The sequence below is a fragment of the Leptonychotes weddellii genome, chromosome 12 (assembly GCF_054177405.1).
Source record: "Leptonychotes weddellii isolate Sample4059 chromosome 12, ASM5417740v2, whole genome shotgun sequence".
Taxonomy (NCBI): Eukaryota; Metazoa; Chordata; class Mammalia; order Carnivora; family Phocidae; genus Leptonychotes; species Leptonychotes weddellii.
This window is the reverse complement of record NC_138380.1, coordinates 60,243,204-60,260,141: the sequence shown is the minus strand read 5'-3', so window position 1 is coordinate 60,260,141 and position 16,938 is coordinate 60,243,204. Positions and strand designations below refer to the sequence as shown.

The window sequence follows — 16,938 nt, the reverse complement described above, 5'->3', positions numbered from 1 at the left end:
TTCTGCCTCATTTATCCTAGCAGTTAGAGCCTCCATTTTTTATTGCACCTCATTAATAGCCTGTTTGATTTTGACTTGGTTAGATTTTAGTTCTTTTATTTCTCCTGAAAGGGTTTCTCTAGTATCTTCCATGCTTTTTTCAAGCCCAGCTAGTATCTTTATAATCGTCATTCTGGACTCTAGTTCCGACATCTTACTAGTGTACGTATTGATTAGGTCCCTGGCAGTCGGTACTGCCTCTTGTTCTTTTTTTTGAGGTGATTTTTTTCCCTCTTGTCATTTTGTCCAGAGGAGAATAGATGAATGAGAGAACAAAATGCTAACAGGGTAACAATGACCCCAGAAAAATATACAGTAAACAAATCAGAAGAGACCTGAAACTGGGGGAAAAGAAAGGGAAAGAAAGAAAAAAGAAAGGAAAAAGAAAAAAAGGATATAATCAAATATGATCAGGCTAGTGAATAGATCAGTGCCACACACTAGATTTTGGGCATATTTTGGTCTGTTAGAAGAAACTGCCTCCCAAAATTTTAAAGAAAGAAAAACTTACATATGTACAAAAATAAGGGTAAATACGATGAAGGGATGGAATATGACTGTAAAGATGAAAATTATAAAAGATTTATAAAAGGAATTGATAAAATAAGAAGTTGGTTGAAAAAAGAAAGGAGAAATTTAAGAAAAAATGGAGAGAATGCGATCAGGCAGGACTTGAACAAAGCTATATACTACAGATTTAGGGTATATTTTGGTCTGTTAGAAGAAACTGTATCCCAAAATTTTAAAGAGAGAACAACTTATATATATACCAAAAATAAGGTTAACTACAATGAAGGGATAGAATATGACTCTAAAAATGAAAAATAAAAAAGATTTTTAAAAAGGGATTGATAAGATGTTGGTTGAAAAAGGGAAAAAGAAAAATTCAAAAAAAAAGAAAAAGAAAAAGAAAAAGAATGTTAAAAAAAATTAACTTTGAAAGACTAAAGAATCATGGTAAAAAAGCCATGGATTCTATGTGCATTATTCCCCTAGTGCTGGAGTTCTGCCATTCTCATTGATCAGTAAACTTGGTCTTGGCTGGCTGTTCTTGCTGATCTTCTGGGGGAGGGGCCTGTCACCGTGGTTCTCAAATGTCCTTGCCAGGGGCCTGGCTAAGTAATCTGCTCTGGTTTGCTCTCCGGAGCTTTTGTTCCCTGCAAGCTTTCCCTACAGCTTTGGAGGATGAGAGTGAAAATGGCAGCCTCCCAATCTCTGCCCTGGAGGAGCCAAGAACTCAGGCCCCACTCCTCAGTGCGCCCCCAGAGAAAAGAAGTCAATCACTCCCATCTCCCCGGTCTCTGGGCACACTCCGTGCTCACCCAGCCTGTGCCCGATCATTTCTATCTCTGGCACATGACGCCATGTGGAGTCTCCAAACCCAGCAGATCCCTGTGGTGAGCTCCCGCACCACTCCTCCTGGGGGAGGAAGGGGGGTCTCCCTGGATCTGCCACTTCTTGGGTCCCTGCTGGAAAAGCAGTGGCCCGACTGTGCCACAGATCACAGTTTATGGCAACCCCGAGCTGAGAGCCCACTCCTCTGCTCCATGTCTGCAGCCCGCTTTCCCGCTCCCATACGTGGGAGCTCTGCCGCACTCAGGCAATCCCGGTCTTTCTGTGACTCCAAGGGTCCTGAGACCACACTGTCCCAGCAAGGGTCCACCCCCAGCTTAGCCACTGGAGCAACGTCCCTCAGTGGAGCCGACTTCTAAAAGTTCCGATTTTATCACTTGCTGGTAGTGGCTGACGGAGGCTCCGTACCCCCATGGTCTATCTTCCCGTATATCACCTCAGATTCACTTCTCTGCACATCCTACCTTCCAGAAAATGGTTCCTTTTCTGTTCAGAGTTGCTGCTATTCTTTTCTTCGATCTCCTGTTGAGTTCGTAGGTGTTCAGAATGGTTTGATCCCTATCTAGCTGAATTCCTGGGACCAGACGAAATTTAGGTTTCCTACTCCTCTGCCATCTTGCTCCTCCCCTAATATTCAAGTTTAAATTATTTTCAATTCTTTCCTGAGCTGTCAGCCTAACTACTACTAAAAGACTGCTATTCCAGAGAAGGAGCCTGGCCTTCAGTATTAAGGAGGGTTGGAATAACTATAGAGACGTTGGTCCCACATTTTCTAGTGCAAACCCATGATCTGGACCCATATTTTACACAAATTCACTTCTTAGACCATGTGCCCCAAGTTTTGTTTTCAAAAAATATTGTCACTGTGTGAATCATCCCTGTAGGAAAATGGAAAAGAAAGGATTTTTCTGGGCAGGGGTAAGGCCCCGCTGAGAGCAGATGACAGCACAGATTTGAAAGTGGGTCCAGGCAGCCTATTTTCATAGCTTTTGCCAGCAATGTTCAGCACGAAAAAAAAAGCTTTCTATATTTGCATTGTGTTATATTTGCATAAGTAAATCCTAGAGGGATACCAAAAAAAGCTAATAAAATAGCTACATGGGGTGGGAAATGGGGAGAAATAGGACAGACAAGTGCAGGGGTAGGAGTGAGAATTTTCACTAGGTACCCTCCTATATAATTTGATTTTTAAACCATGCGAATATATTATCTATTCAAAACTGTAAACACAACCGGGGGAGAAAAGTCTTCCAACCACCCCAGCCTTGTGTTCAAGCTACTTTGGGAGAACAAAAGACTTGAAGCAAAATCAAGAGTAAAGCAGTGTGAAGTAGCCACTGGAAGAATGACACTGTGAGCACAAGCAGGAAATAGGAGGGACAGGTAACTAAGGGAGCAAAGAGCCCCTGATTCTACTCCTCATTCCTTAAAGCTCCTGAGATATTTGGGGGGAAAACCCAAGGAAGAGGAGGGTGATGGTGGGCTCTCTGTACAGTGTGGAATGCAAGGTAAACACTCTGTCATTTTGAATATAAGATGAGAGGGTGGCCCGAGAAGGGGAGGATGTGGGGACATCCAGGTAGCAGACACTTGGATTATAATGAGCATGACATTCAAGGCTCTTGACGATTTTGACCCACTTCTTTACTGGAGCACTTCTCTCATTAAGGACCAGTCCAGGCTAAGTGTTAGTGTTTTATTCATCCAGCAATGAATAAAAAATTAAGAAGCTCACAGTCGGGTTGATAAAAACTGACTTAAAAACAACCAGGTATTACTTGTGCTCTGCTAGGAAAGTGTACAGTTTCCGTGGGGCCATGAGTGAGGAGTGGACAACTGTGCCTGGAGGAGACCAGGTCATGAGGCTTCATGGTCAAGGTAAACCTTGAGTTAAGTCCTGGAGGGCGAACGGATATGCTGGGAGGTGGGGGAGGCAAGGAGGGCATTCCTGGCCCAGCCATCTGTGCATAAGCTCAGACAGAGGACTCAAAATGGGGTTTTGAATCTGTGCTGTGCAAGCAACTCCACATGGCAAAAAGATAAATGAAGGGCGTGCGAAGAGCTGCAGCTGGAGAAGCAGGAAGAGAGACTTTGTATGCCATGGGCTTTTATCCTATAGACAGCCAGGTGTTAATAAGGGTGAACCAAAGATCCCACAGTCATCTGATAACACTGGCTTCACTAGTGAGAACTGATTGGATCCACTGGAGGGATGTGAGACTGAAGCTGGTGAGATGCAGGAGCGACCACTGCCATAGAAAGAGGAAAATCGGAGAAAGCCTGAAATGAGGCATTTACCCTCCACCTGACCATCCTGCAATGACTGTGCTCCCCATGAGGCCTTGAGTAAGTTACTTAACATCTCTGCAGTTTAGTTTTCTCATCTGCCAAACTACCTGCCATACAGGGTTACCGTGGGGGTTAAATAAAACAAAACAATGTATGTAAAGTACCAGGCACATAGAAAGTACTTGATTATGGGTAAAAATGAATATTCCCTAATACGCCTTTAGCCCAGGACTTCGATACTCTCACTTCTAGGAAGCCATGGTGCACTGTGGGTGTTTCAGTTGCCTATGGCTACATAGTAATAAATTATCCCAAAATATAGTGGCTTCAAACAACCACCACGATTCTGTTGATCTTATTGGGGCTCCCTCATAGGGCTGCACTTAGCTGGTGGCAAAGCTATCCTAGGAGGCCTAAGGAGGTGGCTTTACCCATAAGCCTGGGGCCTTGGCAGAAATGACTGGAAGGCTGGGACTGAACTTTCTCCACATGGTCTCTCATTATTCCATTATGTAACCCAAGCTTTATATATGGTGGCTGACTTCCAAGATAGTGACAATGGAAGCTGCAAGCCCTCTTATGTTCCAGGGATTTAATTCTATGAAACAAACCATCCCAAACAACCCCAACCATTTATTTGATTTATTCGCTTATGATTCTGCAACTTGGGCAGATTGGCAACTTAACTCTGTCCACATGGTATTGGCTGGGGCAGCTCAACAAAAGCCAAAGGATCCAGGGTGCCAGGCTTCACCCGCATGACTGACACCCAGCTGAGGTGACTGAAATGGTAGCAGACTGGCTGGGCTTCTCTCTCTCCACTCCCCGTCTCATCATTCAGTAATCCAGCTTCAGCTGCCTTACATGGAGGCCACATCCCGAAAGGGCAATAATGAAATCTGCAAGGCCTCCTAAGGTCAGGGTGTGTAAGTCATGCCACATCATTTTCACCGCATTCTGTTGGTCAAAGCCAGTCATGGGGCTAGTCTAAATTCAAGGTAAAGGAAATAGACTCCATCTCTTGATGGGAGGATTGGAAAAGTAATATTGCAAAAAGGTGAGTGGAATAGGAGTGGTTAGCTGGCTTTCAGTTAGGAAGCACTGGCGTGGCAGGGAGATCCTCATTCCACCACTCAGTAACCATTTTCTCTCAAATTTACTAAACTTAGATTGACCACCCAGTATCTGGATTGTCTTTTTAAATATGGGGTATCCCCCCTTGTGAGCACAATCTTTTATGATCCACCACTAGATGTGAACACATTAAAGGAAAGATTCTCTGGTAATCATCTCTCTACATTCAGAGTTTTTCATGGTGCCTGGCACTTAGTAACAGTACAGTGCTCAGTAAGTACATGTGTTGAACTTCTAAATAAGTAATAAATAAATAAATAAGCACCAATATTAGCTCTTTACTGGGCACTTCCCATATACCAAGAACTGTTCTAAACACATCACATGTATTGATGATTCATTTAAATAGTAAAACCCTAGGAGGTAGGCACTATCATTCCCTGTGTTCAGATCAGGAATCCGAGGCATGAAAGGCCATGGAGTCCACCCAAAACTACACAGCTAGTATGTGGTGGCTCTGGATCTGGACCCACTTGACCTGGCTCCAGAGTCTGGCTCTGAACCACCAGGCTTTGCTGCCTTTGTAAAAGTATAAACAATTGCAAGGAAGACAGGATTGAAAACTGAGGAAACAATGGACTTGGAAAGGGATAATTATGCAAGGCATGAATCATTCTAGAAGCATTATAGCATGCTGGTGAAGCGTATAGAGTCTTGAGTCAGACAGATACTGATTCCAAGTGCAGCTCCACTGAGTACTACTCTCTTACTTTGGATGGGATACTCCCCAAGTCTCAGTTTTCTCACCTGAAAAATAAGTCTAAGAATAATACCTATCTCAGAGGGCTGTGGTGAGGCTCCAAAGAGAGAGGGCAGGTGCAGTCCATACTTCAGTGTTCATACGTAAATATTCCCACAGACAGGGAACAGGGAAATGACATGGTAAGGCAATGCAAAAAAGAAAAAAATTAGGGTCAGATGCAGGTACGTGTACACTCCCAAAAAAGTTTCCTTTTAACTTGTACTTAATACAAGAAAATAGAAGAAGTTGGAAAAGGAAAAACAATTAAGAGTCTTCATTAGAAAGTTAAGAGGGGCGCCTGGCTCAGTTGATTGAGCATCTAAGCCTTGATTTTGGCTCAGGTCATGATCTCTGGGTTGTAAAACTGAGCCTCCTGAGGGGCTCCATGCTGAGTGTGGAGCCTGCTTAAGATTCTATTTTTCCCTCTCCCTCTGCCAACCCCCCCATCTAAAAAAAAGATAAAAGGAAAAGAAAGTCAAGAGAAGTTTGAACATTAAAAATGTCATTTTTTAAATCCAGAATGCTATGTTGACCTTTTGGTAGAGGTAGATTATATCGATAGTTTTTAAAGGGCTACTATAAGCAGAAAGAAAAGGCTAGGTAAAATAGTAAAGCATTATAAATCTTGAGTCAAGGGGACTACCCAAAAGAGCAAAACACAGAAAATGATTGATCTCTATAAGAAAAGAAAGAAAACTCCAGCATGCTAAAAGCTAATGCCAGTTTTCAAATTGTTTCAAGAACACCATAAAGAAAATCAATATTTAAACGCCAAGTGATGAAAGGTTTGCAACCTATTGGCCCAGGTTTTATTAAAAGATCATGCTAGCTAAGTTGAATAAGTCTGTGATTGATATCTGATGAAAGAAAAGTCACAGACATGGTCACCGGGGTTGTCTAATTTTTTTTTGGCACATCAATGAAGCCTTTATTAGAAAATTAGCAGGCAACTGCTGTAGAAATAGAAAATGATGCATCTTAAATTTCACTGGCAAAGATGACAGTTGAGAGAATCCTCCTGTCCTCAGGCGAGGGAGGTCAGTGGGAAGAAGAATCTGAGTGACAACAGTGATGGTGGGGAGGAGGTGGGTTGAAGCTTCTGAGCCTACTCCTTCCTTGCTTCTACCACACATAACAACAACCAAAAAGGGTTTGTTTTTCATGCATAAACTAGATCTCTTTTTCGTTTCAAATTATAAATACAAGTTGAAGTAGATGATTATAAAACTGCAATAGATCTTTCATAAGAAGACTTTCATAAAAGAATTGGCTCTGCAAAGCTCTGGAAAACTAGAGACTCTACAAGGTATACAGTGTTCCTTTTTTACTTCACCTGTTCATTATGTAGCTCCATAGACTATAAATGATCCAGCATAAGCATTTTTTGGAAAAGAGGCAGAAAAGACAATATTTACTTTAGGTATAAAAGCATAAGAGTATTTTAGAAAGAGAAGATAAAATAATATACAAGGCTGCTTGACTTTCATGGACTAAAACAATGGGATTCATTCAATCATTTATGCAGCAAATATTTGTCAAATACATAATATGTGCCAGGCACAGTTCTAGAAACTGGGGAGACAGCAATAAACAAGACAAAATTTCTGCTCTCTTGGGCCTTGCATTCTAACAGTAAAACAGACAATAAACAAAGAGACATATAAAAAGTGATTGGGGCATCTGGCTGGCTCAATCGGAAGAGCATGTGACTCTTGATCTTGGGGTCATGAGTTTGAGCCCCATGTTGGGTATAGAGATTATTAAAAAAAATTAATAAACTTAAAAAAAATTTTTAAGTGACTGAGTTCTATGAAGAAACTTAATTCAGAGTAAAAACATGAGGGGAGAGGTTGTGAACCTTTTTGGGTTTTGCCCTCCCCCTTTCAAAGGTCTAACCCCACACCAAGATTCTGGCATATGGTAATCTTTGAATAACCTTTGAAGATCCTGGCATATAGAAATTTTTGTTGAATGACTACCAGGGCTATCAGTGGTCCCTGGTGAGCACAAGTCTCCAGGGTATTTGCTTGTGAGCATGTTAGAGCCCCATGACAAGTCACAGAGACCAGGGGGATTGAAGAACCTACAAAGGAAACATAAACTGTCTGGGGTCTTTTTCATGCAGTTCCTGTCTGATGAAGACATCCTTCTACCTCCATAAGTGACCCTAAGAACACAGGGCTGGGCAGCCTTCCTCATCTGGCCACCACATTGTGCACAAATCCTGACACTTCCTGGGCCTCAACTAATCCCCAGGACACCCCACCCCCTCTCCTTTAGACCCTAAGGCACAAAAGATCTCCTATTTCCCTAAAACAGAATTACACTACCTTTGAGAAAGGGCTCAGAACTGAAAAAAGCCAGTTTATCCTCCCTGAGAAGTAAAAAGGGCCAAAATTTAGAAGCTTTGAAGGACAGAGTTTCTTTTACTCTCTCCCAACACTGAGTGTGAGTGTAAGTGTGAGTGTGTCTGAGTGACTGTGTGTGCGTACCTACTGATCCTCTCCTTCAGTCACCTACCTGTTCCTCCCTTCTGTAGTGAGCCATCACCTTGCTAATCCTATTATTTTAACACTGGGGGAAACTGAAACGGTACTGGAAGTCATAGTGACATAACTGAATTAGGTTTTTTCATATAAACAATAATGAGGAAAAGATTTGGTTTTTGACCAAGGGCCTATGGAATGACCAGGAAGACCAATTGTTTAATCAATTATAAATTACAGAGCTATGTCAAAGGAGTATATATACCTAGATAGAGGCTTTTATTTTTTTTATTTTTTTATTTTTTTAAAGATTTTATTTATTTATTTGAGAGAGAGAGAGAGAGCACATGAGAGGGGGGGAGGGTCAGAGGGAGAAGCAGACTCCCCGCCGAGCAGGGAGCCCGATGCAGGACTCGATCCAGGGACTCCAGGATCATGACCTGAGCCGAAGGCAGTCGCTTAACCAACTGAGCCACCCAGGTGCCCTAGATAGAGGCTTTTAGTAATAAATCTAATATGTTGGTTTCTTGAACTTTTGTGTTAAAGGCTACAACATAAATGACTCTTTACCAGTTGAAGAATCAATCATGTTTATTTTTTAAAAGATACTATTATTAAAATGTTCATTGCATTAAAACACATTTTTAATTGACGTTTCTTCTGAAAGAAATATGGAGACAGAAGTACCGCATTTATTATTATTAAAAAGAAAACCTCAAGCCCAAAATGGTGTCATTTAGGTTAAGGCCACAAGTCAGTAACTGGGGCTTAATACCTAATCTAATTGTAATTTCAACCTCTCGCATAAAGATGAGTCTTACCCAGATCAGTCAGGAATTTTCTGATAAGCACCAATGAGGTAATCTGCCTGGACTTTCTCTATCCCCCACAAAGAAACATGAGGTCATCTGCATAATAAGATCTCCTGTCCTTCCCCCTAAATGAAGGTGATCTTATCTGAAACAATCTTCCTCTATTTTGCTTATAACTTTCTTACTTCACCCTCCTTCCTAGGAAAACCTTCCATTTTGTACAACTCCTCTGAGAGCCCCTCTACTTGCCAAACAGGACGCTGCCTGATTCATGAATTGTTTAAAAAAGCCAATTACATCTTCAAATTTACTCAGTTGAATTTTTTTTTAACATTATAAAGGGCAAAATGAGTTGACTGAATTGTTACACTCAGCAAAGGTGGTACTTGGCCAACCAAGAAACAAGGGCATTTCCATGTAGAGGAACCAGTACAACTTAATTAAAGGTAATCGAACAAGCTAATGGTTATGTCAAGTAATAAATAAATCAGAAAGTGAGTCAAGGTCAAGTACATAGAAACAAATGGCTCCAAGAAAAGCAATTGCCTAAGGAGGAATACAAAATGAGATAACGGGCTCACCTATGTAATAGCGATATTCTAATGCTAGAAAACAATCACCTCTGCCATTCAAATATGACAATAAAACAAATTTGAAATCATTGTTATTCCTGTCCCTGTTGCAACCTCTGAACTGCAATAGTGAAAGAGAAAGAAGGATGCAAAGGTGTAAACCTAAACTCATGCAAATATATATATACAAAATAAAGATGGAAACTAACATTTCAGAGTATCTACTTTTTACCAGGCATATCCATTATCCTATTTCATCCTCCTCAAAACTGAGGAGATTGGGCATTAACTTATCCATTTTACACATGCTAAAACTGTGTCACAGAGACGTCTTGTAATGGATCTAAGTAATAAAACTAGCAATCAATCAATCTAGCAAATAGTGGTACTGGAATTTGAACCCAGGTCTGCCTACTTCCAAAACGCTTGTTTATCCTGCTCCATGGACCCAGCCTCTTTTCTGATCCCAACTAAATAGGTCCTGGTAAGTGAGATGTCAGCACGGGTTCTGGGAGCCTGAGTATGGAGTGGAACAGGACTGAACTTTGGGCCTCAGAGCCAAGAACCAGATACCAAATAACAAAAACAACACTGATAATGATAATAATATACCAGACACTGAGTCAGAATAAAGAGCCAAGAAGACAGCCACAAAATCTATCAGAAAGATACCAACTAGTGTTTCAAGAAATACTGGGCTCTTGTTGGACAGTCATCCTTTCAAAACAACCCATGAAAAAAAAAAAGGAATCTTTAAGACCCAGAGGTGTGAGATGGTGTAGAAGGGAAAGCTACCATCACCTGTAAGATTGGACAGTGACAAAACCCAAATAACCACAGGAAGCCAAGGGCAGGGGAGAACTGGGGTATTCACATCTCTCAGATGAGACGACGGTAGTAGTAAGAATACCAACCACAGCAGGAACAACAGCAGCTCATGGAATAGAGAGGAGGCCCAAGTAGGGATTGCAGAACCTTCCTACCCATTGCACTGGGCAGTACAGGCACAGTGACCAGGCTCACAAGCATTTCAAGGGTCTGAAAAATGGTTTTATGCCTGAAGAAGAAAAGAAAGTATTGGGCCCAAAATACAAAAGAAGAAAAAAATGGAAAAATTAGAATTAACAAATATTGAATTAAGTATCTAAAGGTAATATCAAGTCAAGTGGTCAAATGCTGCTAAACCTTCACTTGGTTATATGGGAATATCTTTGATGAAAAATGGCTGCCCTTTAATATGTTTGATGACACTGGGTGGAACCAACAAAGGAAGAGGGGCTGAGTGGTGCTCCACTCCCAGTCTCCAGGATGCAAGCTGGGGCTGTCCTCTGTAGCTTCTCCAGACTTCTTCAGCACTAGGCCATATACAGGAGGTCTCTTTCTTCCCCAGAGCCACATCTAATTATGGCATCTCCATAAGAGGCCTGATCAAAATGGCAAAACATATTTACTTCCAGTTTATCACTCACGGCTACTTTTCCCTCAGCATATAGTAGTTCTCTCCACTTCTTGACTCCTCTCTTTTTCCCCACCAAAGGAAAAATCCCATCTGATGACACTGACTCCAGGTTTCAGGAGGACCTAAGGACCTGTAACTTATCAGCTTGGCAAGTTTAAGATCTATGTCAACTAAATATAAAGGGAGAATATAAATTAGGGACAAAGTTACACTACTTATAAATGACATCAAATGAATTGAAATTATACACTACTCAGGAAAAGAAAACATAAGGTAAACATTAGAATGGACATTTCTACTGATGTAAGATCCATTTTAAAGTATTTTTCCTGTGTTTAGTTCTATATTTTTTTTTTGATTCATTAAAATATTTATTGAGCAGCTAGGGAGATACAAAAGTGATTAAAACATTGTCAAAGAGGTGAGGCAAATGCACACATCATAGAAAGCCAAGTGTAAGGGGTCACTGAATCACAGCAGTCAAAAGAAAAGTGCTTTAGGAGATCAAGAATGAGATTGCTTCCAGTGTTTAGTTCTATATTTGATCATGAAAGATGATCATGACTGATATATCAGGTATGTCATGAAAAAGACTATAAAACAATATGACCATATAATTCTAGTTTTGTTTTAAACACCATGTGTGTTTGTTCAAAGAATGAAAAAGTCTAAAAAAGTGAAAACAAAAATGTTTGTAACTGATAAGAGTTTTGTTTGGGTGACAGGATTATAAGTAAAGTTTTTTTTCTAATTTTTCTATAATAAACATATTGTTGCTGTAAAAGTTAATGAAAGGAAAAGTTATAACCTAGTCTTCAAGAAACATTTTACTATGGGATACAGAGAACAGGATGAGTTTATTTTGGCGGGAAAATGAATGATGCTATTTAAAAGTTTATACTTTGTCAGCAAATGAGTTTTTAAAGAGAAATTCAGTAAGTTTCAGAAAACTCTGGATCCATTTCCTGGCTCATCCATGGGCCATTTGTGCATCTTGGGCAAATCACTCTGAGACAGTTTATTCATCTTGATCTAAAATTTCCCCAGAACTAACATTCTTTGACTTCACATTGCTAGCTCTCTGGTAACTAGTAATATGGATAGCTCTTTCCTTTTCCCTACCAGGTATAGCCTGAAAATCACAAATTTATTCTTTAAATGTATCCATACATCTATCCATCTGTTCAACTAACATTTACTGGCAAGCTATTATGCTCCTAGAACTTAGCTGAAGAATCTTATGATTACTTGATTGCCTGAATCTTGTTTTCTAGGTAGATTTTTCAGGGAAAAATATTCCATGAGTTCTTGCATGTTCACAACTGCTTTGTTGTACTATAGTTTATACTAAAAGCAACTTTGCACGTGTATAAAAATCACTGTTTCATGTGTTCTTTCCTTGAGTCTCTTAAATATGTTGCTCTATTATCTTATGTTGTGGATAAATCTGATGAAAATATGATTTTATTTTTTCTTTATAAGTAACTTTGCCTTTATGCTCAGATGTCCAAAAAGTGCTTTCTTTACTGTCCAGTTTTAATAGACTATGTCTTCGTGTTTACAATTCTGAGTTCATTTGCCAGGGTTAATGGGGTGATCTTTCAATGTAGATGTTCCAATTTTTTTTAAAGAAAATCTTCTTGCATTATGGATTTTTGTATTTGTTTTGTTCTATTGCTTTCATCTTCTTCTTATGCTTATGTTGGATCTTCTTTTCCTATCTTCTATAGCTCTCATTTTTCTCTTGCTTTCTCTCTCTCTCTCCTTTTCTTTCTTTCTAGCTCCTCTTCTTTCTCTCTTTCCTTCCTTCCTTCCTTCCTTTTCCTCCTTTATAAACTATATTTCCCAATTTCTATTTCTGACAATGGTGGACTAGATTGTCTTAGAACAATGTGAAGGTATTTGAAGAATCCTCATTCAGGCAGTGAGGATATATGGGGACTTAATCCAGAAAATGAGGGAATCTGAGAAGAGTAACTGAAAAGATGAGAATTTGAGCAAAAATTTTCATAGATTCAAGTTATAGGGAGGAAATTAGAGTTCAGAACCATGCAGGAAAGGGGAATCTATAAATTTCAATTAGGACCAAAAAGGGACACAGTTTATAAGTAAGGGTAAGCTGGAAATGGGGCCAGCCTTCACATGACTTGAGCCCAGTTCTGAATGTTACCAATCCCCAATTGATGTTTAGCCACCTCATTTCTCAGTTTCCTAATTATAATGTATGCTGTTCTTTCAGTTTTTTTGTTCTTAATTTTTTAAATTTTATTTATTTATTTGATAGAGAGAGACACAGTGAGAGAGGGGACACAAGCAGGGGGAGTGGGAGAGGGAGAAGCAGGCTTCCCGCCGAGCAGGGAGCCCAATGCGGGGCTCGATCCAGGGACCCTGGGACCATGACCTGAGCTGAAGGCAGACGCTTAACAACTGAGCCACCCAGGCACCCCTGCTGTTCTTTCAGTTTTTATTTATTGTTTCCTTAAGTTCTTTTAGATAATTCTATTATTTAGTTTTCATCTGCTTTTTGTTGTATATTTTCTAGAATACATTAATTATCCAGTTTCATCATGTAGCCCATTTTTTCTTAAAGATTTTATTTATTTATTTGACAGAGAGAGAGCACAAGCAGGGGGAGCAGCAGAGGCAGAGGGAGAAGCAGGCTCCCCGCCAAGCAAGGAGCCTGATGTGGGACTCGATCCCAGGACCCTGGGATCACGACCCGAGCCAAAGGCAGATGCTTAATCGACTAAACCACCCTGTAGCCCATTTTTTTAAATACTAGTATATTTAGTGCTTGACAATATTCTTTTCCATTGTTCATGTATAAATAAGCCCAAGTGTTCCATGTCTTTAGAAAATGATTCCCTTGTAGGGGATTAAGATGCACTATGATAGCTTTCCTACCTCCACTGCTTCAGAGCTTTCTCCTGTATTGTTATTACAAAGACTATAGGTAGATAGATAAAGATACAACAAATAGAGATATAAATAGCCTCTCTGTGTAGTCATACCCACTTTCTGAGATCTGCCATCTTTGGAATCCTACCTTCCCCCAAAGTGTTTGATCCTTTTCTCCCATCTGCCCTAAGAGTTCCTGTCCTGCTCAATTTGAATTCTCTTCACAGGAGCATTTTCCTTAGGACAGGAATTTTATTAGATATTTCTGAGTTCTTTGAGCATTTGAGCCACAGCATACCTTCTTATCTCTCCATAGTGCCTGAGTGTGTAGCTGTGCTCTTCTCATTCCACTCACCGATAACTGGAGCCTGGAGTCTTCTCCTTTCCACTGTTATTCTCACAATATTCAATTTCTGAGAATTCCATTCCAGGAGGGACTCTCTCTCCTTTGGAGTATATCTTGGCAATCGCTGTAGTTTTCCCCTCACAATCTGATAGTAGAATGTTCCCATGAAAGCTTTCATAAACCAAAATGCCATAAAGTGAGGAAGTAGTTATCATAACTTATATGGAAAACTTTTTAGAGTTCCCAGACCCCCCCAGAAAAAAAATAACCTCTCTTAGGCTTTTCTGATACCTTACGACACATCTTGCTAACAAATGCACAAAATAAATTGAGATAAAGCACAGATGCTCGTGGATAGAATTCAAAGCTATGGCAGCTGGATGCTGAGATGCTAAGTGTAGCTCCCAGGGAAGGAGCTTCAGGGTGCCACTCTCACTGCTCTGGGTGCTCACTTCATCTATAAACACTGAACACTATTTTTGCTTTTTACCTTTCTTCATAAAAGTGAAAACCCTCTTTGGATTTCTTTTGGTTAGCAAAAATAGGTACTAATGTAGGTCTTTTGTACAAGTGAAATGGCCTAACATGAACTTTCTAAAAGCAGAGGAAATTTGTATTCCAGTGTTCATAGAACAATTAAAACTCTCTTTCTCTCCCCTCCACTACCTCTGCATAGCTGCTAGGCCTAGACATGTCCTGTATGGGTCCTGCATTGTTTGTGGTTTGGGTAAGGCAAGCCATAATCTGAAAGGGTATTCTGAGGTCCATGGGATGTTTTGTTAGTTGAAGATGTTGTGAGGATGTTGTAAATAGAATTTTTCTTTTGCTATTCTAGTTATTTAGTATGTTTTTAGAAAGGGGAATTGGAGAAATTTAAAAATTATGCATCATGAACTTGCCTTGACCTGAAGTCAATATGGGCTTATTTTTAAATCATGAATACTATCAAGCAAGGGAACATAATCACTGATTCTTCATTATTTCACTGTCTTGACTGGCTTCTAAGATGACAGTTACTTCTGAAGTACTTTCTGCTCAACTTTGTTAAGTGTTTATTAGCTTCCCTAAAAGTATTCTTTGGAAATATAACCAGCCTCTATCTGAGAGTTGTCCACATTCTGATATTGCTTTCATTTTCCTCATCAACTTCTCTTCAAATTATGGCTTCCATCATTAGCTAGCCTCAGATTGAGTTCATACACATACATTCTGAACAATTTATTAAATCAATGATATTCTTTTTCCTTTAAAATCAGACTTCATTTGAGAACTTCCTTATGCTCCAATTGCTGTATTTTCCTCCTAGGCATGTTTCAAATTGTTCTTTATATTTCAGGAGCTTCAGTCAGAATGCCTTCTTTAATGTTCAGAGGACTTACTAAATCAAAAATGGCTTCCTCAAGTTAATGTTGTATTAACTTCGCAGTAATTCCTTCCAAATGAAAATTGGCACATTCAAGCCCATTACCCTCACACTGCTAGAACTGACATATTCCTCTGATGAACAGAAGAAAATTACTATATTTCTCTGCGATTTTGTAGATTCTCTATACTCTTCAGAACTTGTTAAAATGCCCCCTTCCTTTTCTCTAAAGAAATGAAATTAAATGGTGAATAGGAGTGGGGAGAGTGGCCTCAAGCCTCCAATGATCTACTGCAGGGTTCTGTACTTTACTCTGTTTTATTTAATTCAATCAACACTCCAACCTTCCATGAATACCTCCAATGTGCTAAGTTTTGTGTTCAACAGAAAAGATAAGAAATTATCTTCCAAGGGAGCCTTAGAGTTAGATGTGAGTTAGAATCCTTATCTATATCTACTAATTGGTGGCTTGAGTTAGCTATTTGATCTCTCTGAGCCCTAATTTCCTTATCTCAATGTAAATCCTACATGATACAGCTGTTGTGAAAATTTAACATGTATATAACATTTTATATTATTATACTTTATATATTACATACACACATATATTTGTATATATGTGTACATATATAATTTTTATAGCAGCTGTATCATGTAGGAATTTTATATATAGGTATGTTTGTGGTCAGCAGTGCTCAATAAATGTTTGTTCCTTTTGGATGATGTTACAATCTACTTGTAATTTGATAACATTTCTTCCCCATTTACCTCTCCAACCACACAAAATGGCTGCTATATAGCCTATTGATTTTCTTAACAAAATGAATTAAAATTGATTATGTTCTATGATGTTTTACGATTCCTCCTATATCAAATTGAGTGACATTTGTGAAATGTATTGCAACAACCGGCAGGGTTCTTGATCTGAGGTCATACACTCCTAAGGGGTTCAGGGAGTTTTTGAACATTCTGAAATTGCATACAAATCGATTATGCCCATTATGCCCATGACTTAGGCATTTTTGGAAGGAGGCAGTTCGTTGCTACCACCAGATTTTTAATGGGACTGAGAAACAGACAAACTCAAAGCCAAGAATCATGACGGTGTTATAAAACCACAGTCTACACTGTATACTTCAGATGTCAGACACTGTCTATGCAATTTCCTTTTTATAATGCTTAGCACAGATCCAGAAAGGGCAAAGAACTTAAACTTTTCTTTTAATCAAAGTAATAATGACATCCCTTTCTCTACTAGGAGGGGCAGATATAAAAGATATAAAAACAAGAACTGAAAAATAAAAAGAAAGAGACTGAAAGGAGACAGACCAAACACTGAGGGCAGTGAAAGAGCAGGAAGCAAAGAAAAAGAAAAGAAAAACAACCCCTGCCACCTTACCTTCCCCCATCCCCAAAACACATGCAAATGAAAACAGAAGGAGAGG

General features: G+C 39.6%; 1 long non-coding RNA gene across 6 annotated transcripts in view; it reads right to left on the bottom strand.

Annotated features, from left to right (window-relative positions):
- Nucleotides 1–16,938, bottom strand: part of LOC115944386 (uncharacterized) — a 62,683-nt gene that overhangs the window by 26,222 nt on the left and 19,523 nt on the right. The window contains exon 3 of one of the 6 annotated variants that reach the window (XR_014139330.1): nt 14,140–14,301. The exons of 4 other annotated variants lie outside the window; for them this stretch is intronic. This is a non-coding gene — a long non-coding RNA (uncharacterized LOC115944386). Of the gene's footprint in view, nt 1–8,664; nt 14,302–16,938 lie in introns of those variants that run through there. One more of the 6 variants, XR_014139329.1, reaches the window with a different exon arrangement.